The 23,987-nt window shown below is 43.2% G+C and overlaps 1 protein-coding gene across 3 annotated transcripts in view; it reads left to right on the top strand.

The window, feature by feature from the left end:
• Nucleotides 1–7,288: 7,288 nt before the first annotated feature.
• LOC109896493 (lysine-specific demethylase 6B) overlaps nucleotides 7,289–23,987 on the top strand; it is a 68,501-nt gene continuing 51,802 nt past the window's right edge. For 2 of the 3 annotated variants that reach the window (XM_031832242.1, XM_031832238.1), the window contains exon 1: nucleotides 7,290–7,814. The gene's annotated coding sequence lies outside the window, so the exon portion shown is untranslated. Of the gene's footprint in view, nucleotides 7,815–23,987 lie in introns of all 3 variants that reach the window. The other variant, XM_031832244.1, reaches the window with a different exon arrangement.

The raw sequence follows: 23,987 nt of genomic DNA, 5'->3' as shown, positions 1-23,987 counted from the left end.
GCCCTCGCCAATTCGTTGACATATATGTTGAAGAGGGTGGGGCTTAAGCTTCATCCCTGTCTCAACCCACGGCCCCGCGGAAAGATTTTATTTATTTTTGCCAATTTTAACCGCACACTTGTTGTTTGTGTACATGGATTTTAGAATGTTGTATGTTTTTCCCCCAACACCAATTTGTATTGCAGACCCTCATGCCAAATTGAGTCAAAAGCTTTTTTGAAATCAACAAGTCATGAGAAGACTTTGCCTTTGTTTTGGTTGGTTTGTTTTTCAATTAGGGTGTGCAGGGGGAATACGTGGTCTGTCGTACGGTAATTTGGTAAAAGCCAATTTGACATTTGTTCAGTACATTCTTTTCACTGAGGAAATGTACAAGCCATGATGTTAATGAAAATGCAGAGGATTCTCCCAAGGTTGCTGTTGACGCATATCCCACGGTAGTTATTGGGGTCAAATTCTTCTGGGGTGATCAGTCCTTAGTTTCAAATTTTGGGGAATATGCCAGAGCTGAGGATGATGTTAAAGTTTAATTATAGGCAATTGGAATTTGTGGTCAGTATATTTTATAATTTCATTGATGATACCATCAACATCACAGGACCTTTTTTTAATTTTCTCTCTTTCTTTCTCTCTCTCTCTCTACCCCCTCTCTCTGCCCTCTGTCCACCCTCCCTTGTCCTACCCCCTCCCTCTCCCTTCTCTCTCGCTCAGCCCTCTCTTCTTGGCTGAAGCTCAAATATTACAAATGCTATTGCATATTGGCTGAGGGCCAAATCTTGCCAGTGACAAATCAATAGGATGTTAAATTATGTAAGAGACCCAAAGAGATGTCACTACTGACTACTGGCCCCGATTACACCAGTTTATTCCCCCAGCCTACCTATCACTCCACCCACAGTACAGTATCTCTCTCTGTCCTCTATTCTCTCTGTCCTTCTCACTCTTTCTCATTTTCTCTCACCAATAGTGTCTCTTTTATTTATTTAGCCATGCTAGTTAAGTGTGCCTTGAATTCTAAATGAATCACTGACAGTGTCACCAACAAAGCACACCCACACCATCACACCTCCTCCTCCTCCACGCTTCACGGTGAGAACCACACACGTGGAGATCATCCGTTCACTAACTCTGCGTCTCACAAAGACACGGCGGTTGGAACCAAAAATCTCAAATTTGGACTCATCAGACCTCAGGACAGATTTCCAACGATCTAATGTCCATTAGACTTGTGCTTCTTGGTCCAAGCAAGTCTCTTCTTCTTATTGCTGTCTCCACGCACGGTACAGTATCTCTCTCTGTCCTCAATTCTCTCTGTCCTTCTCTCTCTCTTTCTATCACTTATTCTCTCTCTCCGCCATCCTTAATCTCCCTCTCTCTCTCTGTGTCATTCTCAATCATAGCTTAATGGTGAATCAATGTTTCTGACTGGAATCAAATGTCTGGTTGATTATATTCTGAACAAACCAATAACCTTCCACACAAAAAAATGACTCCATATAGATATCTGCAAGTGTATGTTTACTGAGCAGTGGAAGCAAGATGTATGACATTGAATTCTGGTCTTAGCAATACGGTTGTATGTTTTACTTTGTACCGCAGTAACTTCTTGTTCACGGCTCTTTTCTGGTGCACTCCCTTCCCTCTCTTCTCTGTAGGAGTGGAAGGTCTGCTCTATATGAAGCTAGTCGTACGTTGAACTTATTTTCCATACGGTCACCCTCTTTACGAGCCTTCCCTCTTTCTTTCTCTCTCTTCCTGTGCTCGCTCTCTCTACGGGACGGTGCACGTGGCCAGTCTTGGGGGGCCGTGCGTGTGCGTTTGTGTGTGTGTGTGTGTGTGTGTGTGTGTGTGTGTGTGTGTGTGTGTGTGTGTGTGTGTGTGTGTGTGTGTGTGTGAGAGAGAGAGAAAACATGAGCAAAATGAAATGTCGGGTGTGTGTGGCTAGCAGGTGAACTTACATGCACACACACACACACACACACACACACACACACACACACACACACACACACACACACACACACACACACACACACACACATTGGTGTCATCATCCTGCCACATTCATTGAAACACTTGCAAGTACTTACAGTAGGCACAGAACTCATCAGAGCACTCACAAGTACTGTTATACTATACAGCTGGTACACTCACAAGTACTGTTATACTATACAGTTTGTACACTCACAAGTACTGTTATACTATACAGTTTGTACACTCACAAGTACTGTTATACTATACAGTTTGTACACTCACAAGTACTGTTATACTATACAGCTGGTACACTCACAAGTACTGTTATACTATACAGCTGGTACACTCACAAATACTGTTATACTATACAGCTGGTGCACTCACAAATACTGTTATACTATACAGCTGGTACACTCACACGTACTGTTATACTATACAGTTTGTTACACTCACAAGTACTGTTATACTATACAGTTTGTACACTCACAAGTACTGTTATACTATACAGTTTGTACACTCACAAGTACTGTTATACTATACAGTTGGTACACTCACAAGTACTGTTATACTATACAGTTTGTACACTCACAAATACTGTTATACTATACAGCTGGTACACTCACAAGTACTGTTATACTATACAGTTTGTACACTCACAAGTACTGTTATACTATACAGTTTGTACACTCACAAGTACTGTTATACTATACAGTTTGTACACTCACAAGTACTGTTATACTATACAGCTGGTACACTCACAAGTACTGTTATACTATACAGCTGGTACACTCACAAGTACTGTTATACTATACAGCTGGTACACTCACAAGTACTGTTATACTATACAGCTGGTACACTCACAAGTACTGTTATACTATACAGTTTGTACACTCACAAGTACTGTTATACTATACAGCTGGTACACTCACAAGTACTGTTATACTATACAGCTGGTACACTCACAAGTAATGTTATACTATACAGCTGGTACACTCACAAGTACTGTTATACTATACAGTTTGTACACTCACATGTACTGTTATACTATACAGTTTGTACACTCACAAGTACTGTTATACTATACAGCTGGTACACTCACAAATACTGTTATACTATACAGTTTGTACACTAAGAAGTACTGTTATACTATACAGTTTGTACACTCACAAGTACTGTTATACTATACAGTTTGTACACTCACAAGTACTGTTATACTATACAGCTGGTACACTCACAAGTACTGTTATACTATACAGCTGGTACACTCACAAATACTGTTATACTATACAGCTGGTACACTCACAAATACTGTTATACTATACAGCTGGTACACTCACAAATACTGTTATACTATACAGCTGGTACACTCACAAATACTGTTATACTATACAGCTGGTACACTCACAAATACTGTTATACTATACAGCTGGTACACTCACAAATACTGTTATACTATACAGCTGGTACACTCACAAGTACTGTTATACTATACAGCTGGTACACTCACAAGTACTGTTATACTATACAGCTGGTACACTCACAAGTACTGTTATACTATACAGTTTGTACACTCACAAGTACTGTTATACTATACAGCTGGTACACTCACAAGTACTGTTATACTATACAGCTGGTACACTCACAAGTACTGTTATACTATACAGTTTGTACACTCACAAGTACTGTTATACTATACAGCTGGTACACTCACAAGTACTGTTATACTATACAGCTGGTACACTCACAAGTACTGTTATACTATACAGTTTGTACACTCACAAGTACTGTTATACTATACAGTTTGTACACTCACAAGTACTGTTATACTATACAGCTGGTACACTCACAAATACTGTTATACTATACAGTTTGTACACTAAGAAGTACTGTTATACTATACAGTTTGTACACTCACAAGTACTGTTATACTATACAGTTTGTACACTCACAAGTACTGTTATACTATACAGCTGGTACACTCACAAGTACTGTTATACTATACAGCTGGTACACTCACAATACTGTTATACTATACAGCTGGTACACTCACAAATACTGTTATACTATACAGCTGGTACACTCACAAATACTGTTATACTATACAGCTGGTACACTCACAAGTACTGTTATACTATACAGCTGGTACACTCACAAGTACTGTTATACTATACAGTTTGTACACTCACAAGTACTGTTATACTATACAGCTGGTACACTCACAAGTACTGTTATACTATACAGCTGGTACACTCACAAGTACTGTTATACTATACAGTTTGTACACTCACAAGTACTGTTATACTATACAGTTTGTACACTCACAAGTACTGTTATACTATACAGTTTGTACACTCACAAGTACTGTTATACTATACAGTTTGTACACTCACAAGTACTGTTATAATATACAGCTGGTACACTCACAAGTACTGTTATACTATACAGTTTGTACACTCACAAGTACTGTTATAATATACAGCTGGTACACTCACAAGTACTGTTATACTATACAGTTTGTACACTCACAAGTACTGTTATACTATACAGCTTGTACACTCACAAGTGTTTCTACACCTTCTCTTATTGTGGATGATATAATATCTATATGTATTGGCCGTGTACACATATTTTCCAGATGTTATCACAGCTGCAGCGAAATGCTTATGTTTCTAGCTCCAACAGTGCAGTAATACATAACAATACAAAACAAAACACGCAAATCCCAAAAATGTAAAGGTAGGAATTAAGAAACGGCGGTTAGAACCAAAATTCTCAAATTTGGACTCATCAGACCTCAGGACAGATTTCCAACAGTCTAATGTCCATTGCTTGTGTTTCTTGGTCCGAACAAGTCTCTTCTTTTTACTGGTGTCCTTTAGTAGTGGTTTCTTTGCAGCAATTCCACCATGAAGCCCTGATTCATGCAGTCTCCTCTGAACAGTTGATGTTGAGATGTGTCTGTTACTTAAACTCTGTGAAGCATTTATTTTGGGCTGCAATCTGAGGTGCAGTTAACTCTAGTTAACTTATCCTCTGCAGCAGATGTAACTCTGGGTCTTCCTTTCCTGTTGCCGTCCTCATGAGAGCCTGTTTCATCACAGCGCTTGATGGTTTTTGTGACTGCACTTGAAGAGATATTCAAAGTTCTTGAAATGTTCCCTATTGACTGACCTTCATGTCTTAAAGTAATGATGGACTGTCGTTTTTCTTTGATTATTTGAGCTTTTCTTGCCATAATATGGACTTGGTCTTTTACCAAATCTTCTGTATACCACCCCTACCATGTCATAACACAACTGATTGGCTCAAACACATTATGAAGGAAAGAAATTCCACAAATGAACTTTTAATTGAAATGCATTCCAGGTGACTACCTCATGAAGCTGGTTGAGAGAATGCCAAGAGTGTGCAAAGCTGTCATCAAGGCACTTGCTTACTACATGATTCCATGTGTTATTTCATAGTTTTGAAAAATGAAGATAAACCCTTGAATGAGTAGGTGTTTCCAAACTTCCAACTTCAACTGTATATAATGGTGTGTAAAGACAGTATGGACAGTAAATGAATAGAAAAGGTGTGTACTGCAGTAGTTATATAGGATGAGACTTGATTAGAATACAGTATATACATACAAAGTGGATGAAACAGTTGGTCAACGTTATTAAAGTGACCAGTGTTCAATGACTATGTACATAGGGCAGCTGTCTCTAAGGTGGCTGGGGCGGCAGGGTAGCCTAGTGGTTAGAGCGTTGGACTAGCAACCGGAACCGTTCCAGGTTCAAACCCCCGAGCTGGCTGACAAGGCACAGATCTGTCGTTCTGCCTAGGCTGAGGGACAGATCTGCCTAGGCTGAACGACAGATCTGTCAATGAAAATAAGAATTTGTTCTTAACTGACTTGCCTAGTTAAATAAAGGTTATAAAAAAAAATGTAAAGTCCAGGGTTGAATACCGGTTGGTAGCCGGCTAGTAATAGTTACTGAGTTCAGGGCAGGGTACTGGGTGAGGCCGGCTAGTGGTGACTACTACTACTCTGATGGCCTGGAGGTAGAAGCTTTTTTTCAGTCTTTGATGCACCTGTACTGACCTCGCCTTCTGGATGATAGCGGGGTGAACATGCTGTGACTCGGGAGGTCCTTGATGATCTTCTTGGCCTTCCTGTGACAACGGGTGCTGAAGGTGTCCTGGAGGGCAGGCAATGTGCCCCCGGTGATGCGTTGGACTGACCCCACCACCTTCTGGAGAGCCCCGCAGTTGCGCGAGGTGCAGTAGCTGTACCAGGCGACGGGGTGCTCTCAATGATGCGTCTGTAGTTTGTGAGGGATCTCATGGGGCCACGCGAAATTTCTCCCGCCTCCTGAGGTTTAAAGAGGTGCTGATTCTCCTTCTTCACCACGCTGTCTGTGTGAAGAGGCCAGTGACGTGCAGGCCGAGGAACTCGAAGCTTTTGACCCTCTCCACTGCGACCCTGTCTCCTGTCGTCCACCATCAGCTCCTCCGTTGTGTTGATGTTGAGAGAGAGGTCATTTTCCTGGCACGGCTCCACCGGGGTCTCTCACCTCCTCCCTGGGTAGACTGTCTCATCGTTGTTGGTAACATACTGCATCCATATGTTGCAACACCCTATTTGTTTTATAAGCGCAGTCCAGGGTTATCTGTGTCTTCTCTTTCTCAGGAGAATGGCTCAGTTGAGGTAAACCAGTGTTAAATAGTATCATCTTAAACACCCATTAATACAACACCGAATAGAGAGAGGTGACGTGACCTGTGACCTGTTGCCCGGAACAAACACCCTTGTAAATACAACCCATATTTATGGTTATTTATTTTCCCTTTTGTACTTTAACTATTTGCACATTGTCACAACACTGTATATAGACATTATATGACATTGGAAATGTCTCTATTCATCTGGAACTTTTGTTCATTTCTGATTGGGTTCTTTTTTTCTCACTTTGGTTTATTATCTATTTCACTTGCTTTGGCAATGTAAATATATGTTTCCCATGCCAATAAAACCCTCTGAATTGAATTGAATTGAAATTGAGAGAGAGAGAGAGAGAGAGGGTAGGAAAGAGAGTGAGAGGGTGAGTGAGCGAAGAGGCTCCTTCCTCGCTCCTTCCTCTCTCCTTCCTCTCTCCAATCCCATCTGTTTGACACACAGATAAAGAGAGGGAGGGAGATGGGGAACGGGCGAATGAAATGAAAACGAGGCCAGAGCCTGGCTGAGAGAGGAGAGGAGGAGGAGGGTGATCAGAGAAGAGGGGGAGGGGCTGTTCAGGGGGGACGAGAGAGAGGCAGGCTGGGGGGTTGGGCTCTAGGATCTGTGGTGTGTGTGTATGCTCTGTTCCGTTCCTTTCTTTGTTTGACTACTGAGTGGAAAAAAAGCGAGACAGAAAACGAGTGCGTGTGTGTGTGTGTGTGTGTGGGAGAGAGAGAGAGGGTGAGTGAAAGAGGGAGAGAACGGAAAGAGGAGATCCAAAGCGAGAAGCACACACTTTTTTTCTGGAAGAGAGAGAGAGACAAAAACACAATTCTATTTATGTATCATTTGTCTTCTATATTTTTTTTTTTTACTCTGCATGCTTCTGACACCAGTGTCGGGTTGGTGGGCTGGTTGTGTGTGTTTAATTTGTTGTTGTGTGCATCGGTTCGTCGCTCAGTGTGTGTGTGGGGGGGACCTGGTTCCTGGCCCCCGTCTGTCCGTCTGGTTTAAAGAGAACAGAAGGGAAAACAAAGCTAAGGCTGCAGCCGCTGCTCTGCCCTAGCTAGCTAACACAACACAACAATCTGGATATTACTACTACCTAATCAGTGCCGCAGCCTAAGTCCTAACCAAGGTAAGAGCTTTCTCATTTTACACACACACTCACACATACACTGCTATCATTTGAACAAATTCTAGAGTTTTTTTTAGCTAGCTCGCAGCTAGCACCAAGGGTAGACAAAAGCAAGCTAGCAGGAGAAAGTTGCTGTGCAGGGGAGAGAGGGACTGTGTGTGTGTGTGTGTGTGTGTGTGTGTGTGTGTGTGTGTGTGTGTGTGTGTGTGTGTGTGTGTGTGTGTGTGTGTGTGTGTGTGTGTGTGTGTGTGTGTGTGTGTGTGTGTGTGTGTGTGTGTGTGTGTTTGAATTAGACATACACAGAGAGATTGTACGTCAGCTGGGTGGTAGTGTGTTTATGTTGCTGGCTGTCACTGACTTCTACCCGCTGGTGTTGGAAACACAAAAGTAGTTTATTCTTCCTTCTCTTTCTCTCCCTCCGTCTCCGCTTCTCTGTCTTTCTCGTTCTCTCTCTCCTGGTCTTTCTTTCTCGTGCACTCAGTGGAGGTTCCTCTGTGATTTAAATGCCAGCCTTGCACAAAAGACTACTCTCTTTCTCTCTTTTCTCTCTCTCTCTCTCTCTCTCTCTCTCTCTCTCTCGCTCGCTTGCTTTCTCTCTCACTCCCTCTCTCCCTCTCTTTCTCTCCTAGCTGATGTGGTTGTACATATGGATCCATGCTATGGGAGTTGCTGGCTAAGCATTAAGGAGTACATCCCTGTCCCTATACATACTGAGAGAGAGAGAGACAGAGGGAGACCGAGAGAGAGAGAGATGATTTTGACCCCTGATTATTGTTGTTACTCTTGTCCCATTGACAATATTGATTGTTATTATTTGAACTATGTTAATAATGTAAATCTCCAAAGTAAGCTAATGGCAATATGTACATTGTTACGTCATGCCAATAAAGCAAATTGAATTGAGAGAGATAGAGAACGCCAGGACTCGTAGTGAGACTGTTTGTAGCTGGTATAGGTGGGTGTTTGGGGTTGTTCCGGGCACTAGTCTGCGGTCAGAGTGTGTGTATGGGGGTATATAATATATGTTTGTGTCTTTAGAGAGAGAAAGAGAGAGAACACCAGGGCTAGTAGTGAGACAGTTTGTAGCTGCTGGTATAGGTGGGTGTTTGGGGTTGTTCCTGGCACTAGTCTGCGGTCAGTGTGTGTGTGTGGGGGGGGGGGTTACTGATAGCAGGCGAATGTAGGGAGGCGCTATCAATGTGAGCTCAAGTGATCAGCATGCTATTGTTGTGTGTGCATGTGTGTGAGTCTTTGACAGGATTTCCTGCATCAGCAATGTCCGTCTCAATTCAATGGTGTGTGTGTGTGTGTGTGTGTGTGTGTGTGTGTGTGTGTGTGTGTGTGTGTGTGTGTGTGTGTGTGTGTGTGTGTGTGTGTGTGTGTGTGTGTGTGTGTGTGTGTGTGTGTGTGTGTGTGTGTGTGTGTGTGTGTGTGTGTGTGTGTGTGTAGTGTTCCCAGTGCTCATTAAGTTCCCGACCCTGTACTTTAAGCCAATCGAAATTCCTAGAGAATAGAACCGCTCCTGATACACACACCTCATCAGCTCAGCTGTAAACTGGTACCTACTCTACCCCACTGATACACACACCTCATCAGCTCAGCTGTAAACTGGTACCTACTCTACCCCACTGATACACACACCTCATCAGCTCAGCTGTAAACTGGTACCTACTCTACCCCACTGATACACACACCTCATCAGCTCAGCTGTAAACTGGTACCTACTCTACCCCACTGATACACACACCTCATCAGCTCAGCTGTAAACTGGTTTCTACTCTACCACACTGATACACACACCTCATCAGCTCAGCTGTAAACTGGTACCTACTCTACCCCACCGATACACACACCTCATCAGCTCAGCTGTAAACTGGTACCTACTCTACCCCACTGATACACACACCTCATCAGCGTAGCTGTAAACTGGTACCTACTCTACCCCACTGATACACACACCTCATCAGCTCAGCTGTAAACTGGTACCTACTCTACCTTACTGATACACACACCTCACCAGCTCAGCTGTAAACTGGTATATACTCTACCCCACTGATACACACACCTCATCAGCTCAGCTGTAAACTGGTATCTATTCTACCCCACTGATACACACACCTCATCAGCTCAGCTGTAAATTGGTACCTACTCTACCTTACTGATACACACACCTAATCAGCTCAGCTCTAAACTGGTACCTACTCTACCCCACTGATACACACACCTCATCAGCTCAGCTGTAAACTGGTACCTACTCTACCCCACTGATACACACACCTCATCAGCTCAGCTGTAAACTGGTACCTACTCTACCCCACTGATACACACACCTCATCAGCTCAGCTGTAAACTGGTATATACTCTACCCCACTGATACACACACCTCATCAGCTCAGCTGTAAACTGGTATCTATTCTACCCCACTGATACACACACCTCATCAGCTCAGCTGTAAATTGGTACCTACTCTACCTTACTGATACACACACCTAATCAGCTCAGCTCTAAACTGGTACCTACTCTACCCCACTGATACACACACCTCATCAGCTCAGCTGTAAACTGGTACCTACTCTACCCCACTGATACACACACCTCATCAGCTCAGCTGTAAACTGGTACCTACTCTACCCCACTGATACACACACCTCATCAGCTCAGCTGTAAACTGGTACCTACTCTACCTTACTGATACACACACCTCATCAGCTCAGCTGTAAACTGGTACCTACTCTACCCCACTGATACACACACCTCATCAGCTCAGCTGTAAACTGGTACCTACTCTACCTTACTGATACACACACCTAATCAGCTCTAAACTGGTACCTACTCTACCCCACTGATACACACACACAACTAGCAGAGCCCAAATCACTGAACCCATCTCCCCAGTGTCACTATTCAATTTGCCTCCCTTTCTCTCCTCCTCTCCTTTAGGGAATTTCCTGCCCTCCATTCTCCTCTCTCTCTTTCTCCATCACTTTGGAATCGCTTGCTTCATTCATTCATTAGCACCCGGAAGTGCATCCCTCACTCTCCTCCCTCGCTCCTTCCATTTTTTCCCTTTCTCCCTGTCGGTAGTGACTCGGGCGCAGTGGTTCACGCCGGGTCGACTGCTGTGCTACTTGTAGAATAGAGCTGTGTGCACCAGGTCTCCTGTGCTGTCTAACGTGGCGTCACTGTTGCTCTATAAGGAAACATCCACGGGAGACAGACACACTAATCTATTCATACAGTTGAATCTGTGCACACACTACGATACTCCTATACCTAGATTTACATAGATATTCCTGTTGGGGTTTGTATTTATAGTTTTACATATATATATATAACTGTGGGTGATATATATTTCTATATATTCTAGGCTAAATGTGTAGTATTTGTGTGTATTTCTAATCGTGCCCATACTATTAGGATATGTGGTGAAGGTGACACTGGCCTCTGGTGAGAATGTCCTTGTAGCTAGTGTGTGTGTGTGTGTGTGTCTGTGTGTGTGTGTGTGTGTCTGTGTGTGTGTGTGTGTGTGTGTGTGCGTTCTCTCTTTGCTCTGATGGTCTTCTGTTCCCTCTGCAGATGTGCACACACAGATGGGTGTGAGAGTGTGTGTTTGTGTGTGTGTGTGCCAACCCTCGGGCCAGTCCCCCATGGCTGAAGGGTGGATTGTGCATTCATTGGAATGAAGGCGGTGATGGTGAGGGGTGGGGAGAGAGGGGAGGGGGGAGGGGAGGTGATTGAGTGTGCTGCCTGGAGAAGAAAGGGAGAGAGAGCTAGAGTGAACGAGAGGGGGAGGGGTGAGCTGCCTGGCGGTGTGCTTTAGCAACAGGAGGAGGAGGAATAGACAAACAGAGAGAGAGAGAGACGGCAGGGTGTGGGTTAGGGGTGTCTGGCTTACTGGCTGGCGCCTGGGTTGAGGCTGGGGCTGAGGCTGGGGTTGAGGCTGGGGCTGAGGTTGAGGATAGGGACAAGGCTATAGGCTGGGGGGTTAGGGCTGAGAGAGGAGAGACAAGGATACTGGATTGGAGGAAAGCCAAATCCACATGATGGGACGGACTTCCTTGTTTGCTCAGGTTTGTCTAGATGAGCGAGAGAAGCAGACAGACAGAAAGAGACCAGATAGAGAACGAGTGTGAGGGAGAGAGAGAGAACTGAGAAACAAAGAGAGACTTAAGAGAGACATAGAAACAAAGACCTACTCAAGAAGAAGACACATGATTTCTTAGATAGAGAGAGACTGGGGTTTGTTTAGTTAAGTAAATGGGTTCCAGTCGCTCCAGCAAGTCACGGTAGGGACATCTCTGTACACACACACACACACACTACACATCACCAATTCATGGTAAGGACATCTCTGTACACACACACACACACTCTACACATCACCAAGTCACGGTAGGGACATCTCTGTACACACACTCTACACATCACCAAGTCTCGGTAGGGACATCTCTGTACACACACACTCTACACATCACCAAGTCATGGTAGGGACATCTCTGTACACACACACTCTACACATCACCAAGTCAAGGTAGGGACATCTCTGTACACATACACACACACACTCTACACATCACCAAGTCACGGTAGGGACATCTCTGTACACACACACTCTACACATCACCAAGTCACGGTAGGGACATCTCTGTAACACACACACTCTACACATCACCAAGTCATGGTAGGGACATCTCTGTACACACACACTACACATCACCAAGTCACGGTAGGGACATCTCTGTACACACACACACTCGACACATCACCAAGTCATGGTAGGGACATCTCTGTACACACACACACACTCTACACATCACCAAGTCACGGTAGGGACATCTCTGTACACACACACACACACACTCTACACATCACCAAGTCACGGTAGGGACATCTCTGTACACACACACTACACACCACCAAGTCACGGTAGGGACATCTCTGTACATATACACTCTACACATCACCAAGTCACGGTAGGGACATCTCTGTACACACACACTCTACACATCACCAAGTCACGGTAGGGACATCTCTGTACACACACACTCTACACATCACCAAGTCAAGGTAGGGACATCTCTGTACACACACATTACACATCACCAAGTCACGGTAGGGACATCTCTGTACACACACACTCTACACATCATCAAGTCACGGTAGGGACATCTCTGTACACACACACACACACTCTACACATCACCAAGTCACGGTAGGGACATCTCTGTACACACACACTACACATCACCAAGTCACGGTAGGGACATCTCTGTACACACACACTACACATCACCAAGTCACGGTAGGGACATCTCTGTACACACACACTACACATCACCAAGTCACGGTAGGGACATCTCTGTACACACACACTCTACACATCACCAAGTCATGGTAGGGACATCTGTGTACACACACACTCTACACATCACCAAGTCACGGTAGGGACATCTCTGTACATACACACACACAGACTCTACACATCAACAAGTCACGGTAGGGACATCTCTGTACACACACACACACACACTCTACACATCACCAAGTCACGGTAGGGACATCTCTGTACACACACACTCTACACATCACCAAGTCACGGTAGGGACATCTCTGTACACACACACACTCTCTACACATCACCAAGTCACGGTAGGGACATCTCTGTACACACACACACACACAGACTCTACACATCACCAAGTCACGGTAGGGACATCTCTGTACACACACACACACTCTACACATCACCAAGTCACGGTAGGGACATCTCTGTACACACACACACACACTCTACACATCACCAAGTCACGGTAGGGACATCTCTGTACACACACATACACTCTACACATCACCAAGTCACGGTAGGGACATCTCTGTACACACACACACACTCTACACATCACCAAGTCATGGTAGGGACATCTCTGTACACACACACACTCTACACATCACCAAGTCATGGTAGGGACATCCCTGTACACACACTCTACACATCACCAAGTCATGGTAGGGACATCTCTGTACACACACACACTCTACACATCACCAAGTCATGGTAGGGACATCTCTGTACACACACACACTCTACACATCACCAAGTCATGGTAGGGACATCCCTGTACACACACTCTACACATCACCAAGTCACGGTAGGGACATCTCTGTACACACACACTACACATCACCAAGTCACGGTAGGGACATCTCTGTACACACACACTACACATCACCAAGTCACGGTAGGGACATCTCTGTACACACACATCACTTATTACCTACACCCCTTTACTCACTCCCTCGCTCTCCAACTAATATGGGAGCTCTCCCTCCTTACAACATACAGTGTGTGTGAGTGTGTATTTGTATATGTACGTGTGTGTTTGTGTGGTACAGCTTTCTTGGCATCTGTTCCCCCGAGGGTGTGACGGGTTGAGCGTGCGTGTTGGTGTGCTCCTGGGAGCGATTTTATGTCTCTCTGTTAAAGGTTAACTGTGCAACAGAGTGTACGTTTTAGTGTCTGTTACATAATGTGTGTGGGGGGAGTTGATAAAAGAGGTCAATGGAACGAAATGGGGAGTGTTTGAGGGAGAGAGAGAGATGGAGGGAGAGAGAGAGAGCAAGAAAGACAGAGAGGGAGAGAGAGGGGGGGGAGATACAGAGAGAGACAGGGATAGAGAGGAGAGATACGGAGAGAGAGAGAGCGAGAGAGAAACACACAGAGAGAGAGAGAGAGAGATGGGGGAGAGAGAGAGATGGGGGGAGAGAGAGACACAGAGAGAGAGAGAGAGATGGGGGGGAGAGAGACACAGAGAGAGAGAGAGAGAGAGATGGGGGGGAGAGAGACACAGAGAGAGAGAGAGAGATGGGGGGGAGAGAGACACAGAGAGAGAGAGAGAGATGGGGGGGAGAGAGACAGAGAGAGAGAGAGAGATGGGGGGGAGAGAGACACAGAGAGAGAGAGAGATGGGGGGGAGAGAGAGGGAGGGGGGGAGAATAATAATGTCCATGTAAATAAAATAACCAATGAACACCAACATGTGAAGTCCCTAGGAGCATGTTAAATGTGGTGCCCCTCCAAAATATATATATATATTTTTTGAGTGCCAAAATAAATCACTGGCTGACCGTTTTTGTGGGCCGCCCTTCACCAACCCCTGTCCAACACTATCTTTTTTGGTTAAATTCATTTGGAAGTGACGTACCATTACACATGATCTACTAATAGAACCAAGGTAAACCTGAGGAATGTAACCATGGCAAACTCATAAAGAGTTCATGGCATTAAGAGCTAACATATAATATATTTTTGTATCTTTAGAGAGAGAGAGCGCCAGGTGAGACTGTTTGTAGCTGCTGGTATAGGTGGGTGTTTGGGGTTGTTCCGGGCACTAGTCTGCGGTCAGTGTATGTGTGTGTGGGGGTATATAATATATTTTTGTATCTTTAGAGAGAGAGAGCGCCAGGTGAGACTGTTTGTAGCTGCTGGTATAGGTGGGTGTTTGGGGTTGTTCCGGGCACTAGTCTGCGGTCAGTGTATGTGTGTGTGGGGGTATATAATATATTTTTGTATCTTTATATACATATATTTTTACTGGTTTTATTGACATGACTGAAACGGTATTTTGCCTAGTCTGTAATTGTTCATTTGTGGATCTCTCTCTTCTGTTTTTGTACGGTTGGTTGCTTTTGATTTGTATCGGCTTGTTCTTTTTATGAATACACAAACACTTACTAGCTTACACATAACACTGAACTCCCCCATAAAGTGATAAATATCGGTAACGGAATTATTGCCATTGAATAGGCTACAATGGCAAATCATAGTAGCCACAAACCACAGTTGGGTCACCTGCTACTGTCCTCCCTTCCACTGGCATACTGTCATGTTCATCTCATAACGGGTTTCTTTCTCTTTCTGTCGTCTGGTGGTAAAAGCAAGACTGTGAAAACCGTCTGGACAGACTGACAAACATCCTCACCTGCTGAGCACCGGCTGACAAACATCCTCACACGCTGAGCACCGGCTGACATACATCCTCACCCGCTGAGCACCGGCTGACATACATCCTCACCCGCTGAGCACCGGCTGACATACATCCTCACCCGCTGAGCACCGGCTGACATACATCCTCACCCGCTGAGCACCGACTGACAAACATCCTCACCCGCTGAGCACCGACTGACAAACATCCTCACCCGCTGAGCACCGACTGACAAACATCCTCACCGGCTGACAAACATCCTCACCCGCTGAGCACCGGCTGACAAACACCCTCACCCTCTGAGCACCGACTGACAAACATCCTCACCCGCTGAGCACCGACTGACAAACACCCTCACCCTCTGAACACCGACTGACAAACATCCTCACCCGCTGAGCACCGACTGACAAACATCCTCACCCGCTGAGCACCGACTGACAAACACCCTCACCCTCTGAGCACCGGCTGACAAACACCCTCACCCTCTGAGCACCGACTGACAAACATCCTCACCCGCTGAGCACCGACTGACAAACACTCTCACCCGCTGAGCACCGACTGACAAACATCCTCACCCGCTGAGCACCGACTGACAAACATCCTCACCCGCTGAGCACCGACTGACAAACATCCTCACCCGCTGAGCACCGACTGACAAACATCCTCACCCGCTGAGCACCGACTGACAAACATCCTCACCCGCTGAGCACCGACTGACAAACATCCTCACCGGCTGACAAACATCCTCACCCGCTGAGCACCGGCTGACAAACACCCTCACCCTCTGAGCACCGACTGACAAACATCCTCACCCGCTGAGCACCGACTGACAAACATCCTCACCCGCTGAGCACCGACTGACAAACATCCTCACCCGCTGAGCACCGACTGACAAACATCCTCACCGGCTGACAAACATCCTCACCCGCTGAGCACCGGCTGACAAACACCCTCACCCTCTGAGCACCGACTGACAAACATCCTCACCCGCTGAGCACCAACTGACAAACACCCTCACCCTCTGAGCACCGACTGACAAACATCCTCACCCGCTGAGCACCGACTGACAAACATCCTCACCCGCTGAGCACCAACTGACAAACACCCTCACCCTCTGAGCACCGACTGACAAACATCCTCACCCGCTGAGCACCGACTGACAAACATCCTCACCCGCTGAGCACCGACTGACAAACATCCTCACCCGCTGAGCACCGACTGACAAACATCCTCACCCGCTGAGCACCGGCTGACACCGGACGTCCGAGGACATTGAAAAGTAGTCGAAATTTGGTCATACCGCCCTGGACGGACCAACTCGGAACCAATCATAGACGTCAATGGTTCACAAGTTTGGACAGTAGAGAACAGTATAGTACAGTAGAGAGCAGTATAGTACAGTAGAGAGCAGTATAGTACAGTAGAGAACAGTATAGTACAGTACAGTAGAAAACAGTATAGTATAGTGGAGTAGAGAACAGAACAGTATAGTACAATAGAGAACAGTAGAGAACAGCATAGTATAGTAGAGAACAATATAGTACAGTAGAGAGCAGTATAGTACAGTAGAGAACAAAACAGTATAGTACAATAGAGAACAGTATAGTACAGTAGAGAGCAGTATAGTACAGTAGAGAACAGTATAGTACAGTAGAGAACAGTATAGTACAGTAGAGAACAAAACAGTATAGTACAATAGAGAACAGTATAGTACAGTAGAGAACAGTATAGTAGAGTAGAGAACAATATAGTACAGTAGAGAACAGTGTAGTACAGTAGAGAACAGAACAGTGTAGTACAGTAGAGAACAATATAGTACAGTAGGGAACAATATAGTACAGTAGAGAGCAGTATAGTACAGTGTAGTACAGTAGAGAACAAAACAGTATAGTACAATAGAGAACAGTATAGTACAGTAGAGAACAGTATAGTACAGTAGAGTAGAAAACAGTATAGTACAGTGGAGTAGAGAACAGTATAGTAGAGTAGAGAACAATATAGTACAGTAGAGAACAGTGTAGTACAGTAGAGAACAGTATAGTATAGTGGAGTAGAGAACAGAACAGTATAGTACAATAGAGAACAGTATAGTATAGTAGAGAACAATATAGTACAGTAGAGAACAATATAGTACAGTAGAGAGCAGTATAGTACAGTAGAGAACAGTATAGTAGAGTAGAGAACAAAACAGTATAGTACAATAGAGAACAGTGTAGTGCAGTAGAGAACAAAACAGTATAGTACAATAGAGAACAGTATAGTACAGTAGAGAACAGTATAGTACAGTACAGTAGAAAACAGTATAGTACAGTGGAGTAGAGAACAGTATTGTACAGTAGAGAACAGTTTAGTACAGTACAGCAGAGAACAGTATAGTACAGTGGAGTAGAGAACAGTATAGTACAGTACAGTAGAGAACGGTATAGTACAGTAGGGAACGGTATAGTACAGTAGGGAACAGTAGAGCACAGTAGAGAACAGTATAGTACAGTGGGGGACAGTAGAGAACAGTATAGTACAGTACAGTAGAGAACAGTACAGTAGAGAACAGTATAGTACAGTAGAGAACAGTGTAGTACAATATAGTACAGTAGAGAACAAAACAATATAGTACAATAGAGAACAGTATAGTACAGTAGAGAACAGTATAGTAGAGTAGAGAACAATATAGTACAGTAGAAAATAGTATAGTACAGTAGAGAACAGAACAGTATAGTACAATAGAGAACAGTATAGTACAGTAAAGAACAGTAGAGAACAGTATAGTAGAGTAGAGAACAGTGTAGTACAGTAGAGAACACTATAGTACAGTGGAGTAGAGAACAGTGTAGTACAGTAGAGAACAGTATAGTACAATAGAGAACAGAATAATGCAGTAGGGAACAGTATAGTACAGTAGAGAACATTATAGTATAGTAGAGAACAGCATAGTACAGTAGGGAACAGTATAGTACAGTACAGTAGAGAACAGTATAGTACAGTAGAGAACAGAACAGTATTGTACAGTAGAGTACAGTTTAGTAGAGTACAGTAGAAAATAGTATAGTACAGTAGAAAACAGTATAGTACAGTGGAGTAGAGAACAGTATAGTACAGTAGAGAACAGTATAGTACAATAGAGAACAGTACAGTACAGTAGAGAACGGTATAGTACAGTAGGGAACAGTATAGTACAGTAGGGAACAGTATAGTACAGTAGGGAACAGTAGAGCACAGCAGAGACCAGTATAGCACAGTAGAGAACAGTATAGTACCTTGGAGTAGAGAACAGTATAGTACAGTGGAGTAGAGAACAGTTTATCACAGTAGAGAACAGAACAGTATTGTACAGTAGAGAACAGTATAGTACAGTAGAGAAAAGTATAGTACAGTACAGTAGAGAACGGTATAGTACAGTAGGGAACAGTATAGTACAGTAGGGAACAGTAGAGCACAGCAGAGAACAGTATAGCACAGTAGAGTACAGAAGAGAACAGTAGGGAACAGTAGAGAACAGTATAGTACAGTGGAGAACAGTACAGTACAGTAGAGAACTGTATAGTACAGTAGAGAACAGTATAGTACAGTAGGGAACAGTATAGTACAGTAGGGAACAGTACAGTACAGTAGAGAACTGTATAGTACAGTAGAGAACAGTATAGTACAGTAGGGAACAGTATAGTACAGTAGGGAACAGTACAGTACAGTAGAGAACTGTATAGTACAGTAGAGAACAGTATAGTACAGTAGGGAACAGTATAGTATAGTAGAGAACAGTATAGTACAGTAGAGAACAGCATAGTACAGTAGAGAACAGTATAGTACAGTACAGTAGAAAACAGTATAGTACAGTGGAGTAGAGAACAGTATAGTACAGTAGAGAACAGTTTAGTACAGTACAGCAGAGAACAGTATAGTACAGTGGAGTAGAGAACAGTATAGTACAGTGGAGAACAGTATAATGCAGTAGGGAACAGTATAGCACAGTAGAAAACAGTATAGTACAGTACAGTAGAGAACGGTATAGTACAGTAGGGAACGGTATAGTACAGTAGGGAACAGTAGAGCACAGTATAGTACAGTGGGGGACAGTAGAGAACAGTATAGTACAGTACAGTAGAGAACAGTACAGTACAGTAGGGAACAGTGTAGTACAATATAGTACAGTAGAGAACAGTATAGTACAGTAGAGAACAAAACAATATAGTACAATAGAGAACAGTATAGTACAGTAGAGAACAGTATAGTAGAGTAGAGAACAATATAGTACAGTAGAAAATAGTATAGTACAGTAGAGAACAGAACAGTATAGTACAATAGAGAACAGTATAGTACAGTAAAGAACAGTAGAGAACAGTATAGTAGAGTAGAGAACAGTGTAGTACAGTAGAGAACACTATAGTACAGTGGAGTAGAGAACAGTGTAGTACAGTAGAGAACAGTATAGTACAGTAGGGAACAGTATAGTACAGTAGGGAACAGTACAGTACAGTAGGGAACAGTAGAGCACAGCAGAGAACAGTATAGCACAGTAGAGTACAGAAGAGAACAGTAGGGAACAGTAGAGAACAGTATAGTACAGTGGAGAACAGTACAGTACAGTAGAGAACTGTATAGTACAGTAGAGTACAGTAGGGAACAGTATAGTACAGTAGGGAACAGTACAGTACAGTAGAGAACTGTATAGTACAGTAGAGAACTGTATAGTACAGTAGAGAACAGTATAGTACAGTAGGGAACAGTATAGTATAGTAGAGAACAGTATAGTACAGTAGAGAACAGCATAGTACAGTAGGGAACAGTATAGTATAGTAGAGAACAGTATAGTACAGTAGAGAACAGCATAGTACAGTAGAGAACAGTATAGTACAGTACAGTAGAAAACAGTATAGTACAGTGGAGTAGAGAACAGTATAGTACAGTAGAGAACAGTTTAGTACAGTACAGCAGAGAACAGTATAGTACAGTGGAGTAGAGAACAGTATAGTACAGTGGAGAACAGTATAATGCAGTAGGGAACAGTATAGCACAGTAGAAAACAGTATAGTACAGTACAGTAGAGAACGGTATAGTACAGTAGGGAACGGTATAGTACAGTAGGGAACAGTAGAGCACAGTAGAGAACAGTATAGTACAGTGGGGGACAGTAGAGAACAGTATAGTACAGTACAAAACAGTATAGTACAATAGAGAACAGTATAGTACAGTAGAGAACAGTATAGTAGAGTAGAGAACAATATAGTACAGTAGAAAATAGTATAGTACAGTAGAGAACAGAACAGTATAGTACAATAGAGAACAGTATAGTACAGTAAAGAACAGTAGAGAACAGTATAGTAGAGTAGAGAACAGTGTAGTACAGTAGAGAACACTATAGTACAGTGGAGTAGAGAACAGTGTAGTACAGTAGAGAACAGTATAGTACAATAGAGAACAGAATAATGCAGTAGGGAACAGTATAGTACAGTAGAGAACATTATAGTATAGTAGAGAACAGCATAGTACAGTAGGGAACAGTATAGTACAGTACAGTAGAGAACAGTATAGTACAGTAGAGAACAGAACAGTATTGTACAGTAGAGTACAGTTTAGTAGAGTACAGTAGAAAATAGTATAGTACAGTAGAAAACAGTATAGTACAGTGGAGTAGAGAACAGTATAGTACAGTAGAAAACAGTATAGTACAGTGGAGTAGAGAACAGTACAGTACAGTAGAGAACACTATAGTCGGTGGAGTAGAGAACAGTATAGTACAGTAGAGAACAGTTCAGTACAATAGAGAACAGTACAGTACAGTAGAGAACGGTATAGTACAGTAGGGAACAGTATAGTACAGTAGGGAACAGTATAGTACAGTAGGGAACAGTATAGTACAGTAGGGAACAGTAGAGCACAGCAGAGAACAGTATAGCACAGTAGAGTACAGAAGGGAACAGTAGGGAACAGTAGAGAACAGTATAGTACAGTGGAGAACAGTACAGTACAGTAGAGAACTGTATAGTACAGTAGAGAACAGTATAGTACAGTAGGGAACAGTATAGTACAGTAGGGAACAGTAGAGTAGAGAACAGTATAGTACAGTAGGGACCAGTAGAGTACACTAAAGAACAGTATAGTACAGTAGGGAACAGTATAGTATAGTAGAGAACAGCATAGTACAGTAGAGAACAGCATAGTACAGTAGAGAACAGTATAGTACAGTGGAGTAGAGAACAGTATAGTACAGTAGAGAACAGTAGAGAACAGTGGAGTAGAGAACAGTATAGTACAGTACAGTTGAGAACAGTATAGTACAGTGGAGTAGAGAACAGTATAGTACAGTGGAGTAGAGAACAGTATAGTACAGTGGAGTAGAGAACAGTATAGTACAGTGGAGTAGAGAACAGTATAGTACAGTGGAGTAGAGAACAGTATAGTACAGTGGAGTAGAGAACAGTATAGTACAGTACAGTAGAGAACAGTACAGTACAGTGGAGTAGAGAACAGTATAGTACAGTTGAGAACAGTACAGTTGAGAACAGTATAGTACAGTACAGTAGAGAACAGTATAGTACAGTAGAGAACAGTATAGTACAGTAGAGAACAGTATAGTACAGTATAGTACAGTGGAGTAGAGAACAGTACAGTTGAGAACAGTATAGTACAGTGGAGTAGAGAACAGTATAGTACAGTGGAGTAGAGAACACTATAGTACAGTGGAGTACAGAACTGTAAGGTAAAGACAACTAGAGCATTCTAGAGTACAACTCTAGAGTACCGTACAGTAGAATGGAGTTCAGTACTGTACAAAAGAACACAGAGTAGAGTACATTGTAATGTACTGTTGTACTGTACTGAACATATCTACTTTTTGAGATTCATAATTAAGAGATGTAAGTCCGGTAGCAGATGTTGTTCAATAACCAAAATACATAGTTTCTAACTCAAGCTGTCATGTCATAGCTGACATATGAACCTTAATTCAAAGTATATATTTACGAGTTTTTTTTTTTTAAACATGGTGACATGGAAGATTTTACCGTAATTCTGTTACCAAACAGCATCTGCACAGTTCTTCCACTAAAGGTGTTTTTGTCAAATTTTCTGTGGACATTTGTACAAATAATCCTTGTACATGGAGGTGGATGGTTTGTTCAACTTAGAAATCAATGTTTTTTTTGTTTGGTAACATTTTTGAGGTGGAACGTTAGAGTCTCAGCGTAATTGAGTGGGATTGCCCTTAACAAAATCTACAAGTATTATACAACACACACACACACACACTTGACTGCTCCATCTGTAGTCCATGCTCTGTGTTTTTACTCCTCTCTGTAATTCTCTTTTCTCTTTCTCCCTCTTTTCTCTCCTTCCTTTGTTTATGACTGTTGTTTCTCATCAGGTTGGACCAGCCCAAACCAGCATTTTTCAGTTAAAGTTCTTTTGTTTACGTGTGTGTGTGTGTGTGTGTGTGTGTGTGTGTGTGTGTGTGTGTGTGTGTGTGTGTGTGTGTGTGTGTGTGTGCGTGTGCGTGTGCGTGTGTGCGTGCCGTGCAGGCATTCTTGTCAGTGTGTGTGAGTGCAATGATAGGTACGGTACCAGTAAAAAGTTTGGACACACCTACTCATTCAAGGGTTTCTCTTTATTTGTACTATTTTCTACATTGTACAATAATAGTGAAAGACATCAAAACTATGAAATAACACATATGGAATCATGTAGTAACCAAAAAAAGTGTTAAACAAATCCAAATCTATTTTAGATGTTAGATTCTTCAAAGTTGCCATCCTTTGCCTTGATAACAGCTTTGCACACTCTTGGCATTCTCTCAACCAGCTTCTGGTTCTCTCAACCAGCCTTGTTAAAAGTACATTTGTGGAATTTCTTTCCTTCTTAATGCGTTTGAGCCAATCGGTTGTGTTGTGACAAGGTATGGGTGGTATACAGAAGATAGCCCTATTTGGTAAAAGACCAATTTCATATTAGGGCAAGAACAGCTCAAATAATCAAAGCGAAACGACAGTCCATCATTACTTTAAGACATGATGGTCAGTCAATCAGGAACATTTCAATAACTTTGAAAGTTTCTTCAAGTGCAGTCGAGAAAACCATCAAGCGCTATGATGAAACTGGCTCCCATGAGGACCTCCACAGGAAAGGAAGACCCAGAGTTTACCTCTGCTGCAGAGGATAAGTTCATTAGAGTTACCAGCCTTAAAAATGACACTTTACCAAT

This window comes from Oncorhynchus kisutch, linkage group LG9 (genome assembly GCF_002021735.2).
Source record: "Oncorhynchus kisutch isolate 150728-3 linkage group LG9, Okis_V2, whole genome shotgun sequence".
Taxonomy (NCBI): domain Eukaryota; kingdom Metazoa; phylum Chordata; class Actinopteri; order Salmoniformes; family Salmonidae; genus Oncorhynchus; species Oncorhynchus kisutch.
This window is presented reverse-complemented; position numbering and strand designations above follow the sequence as displayed.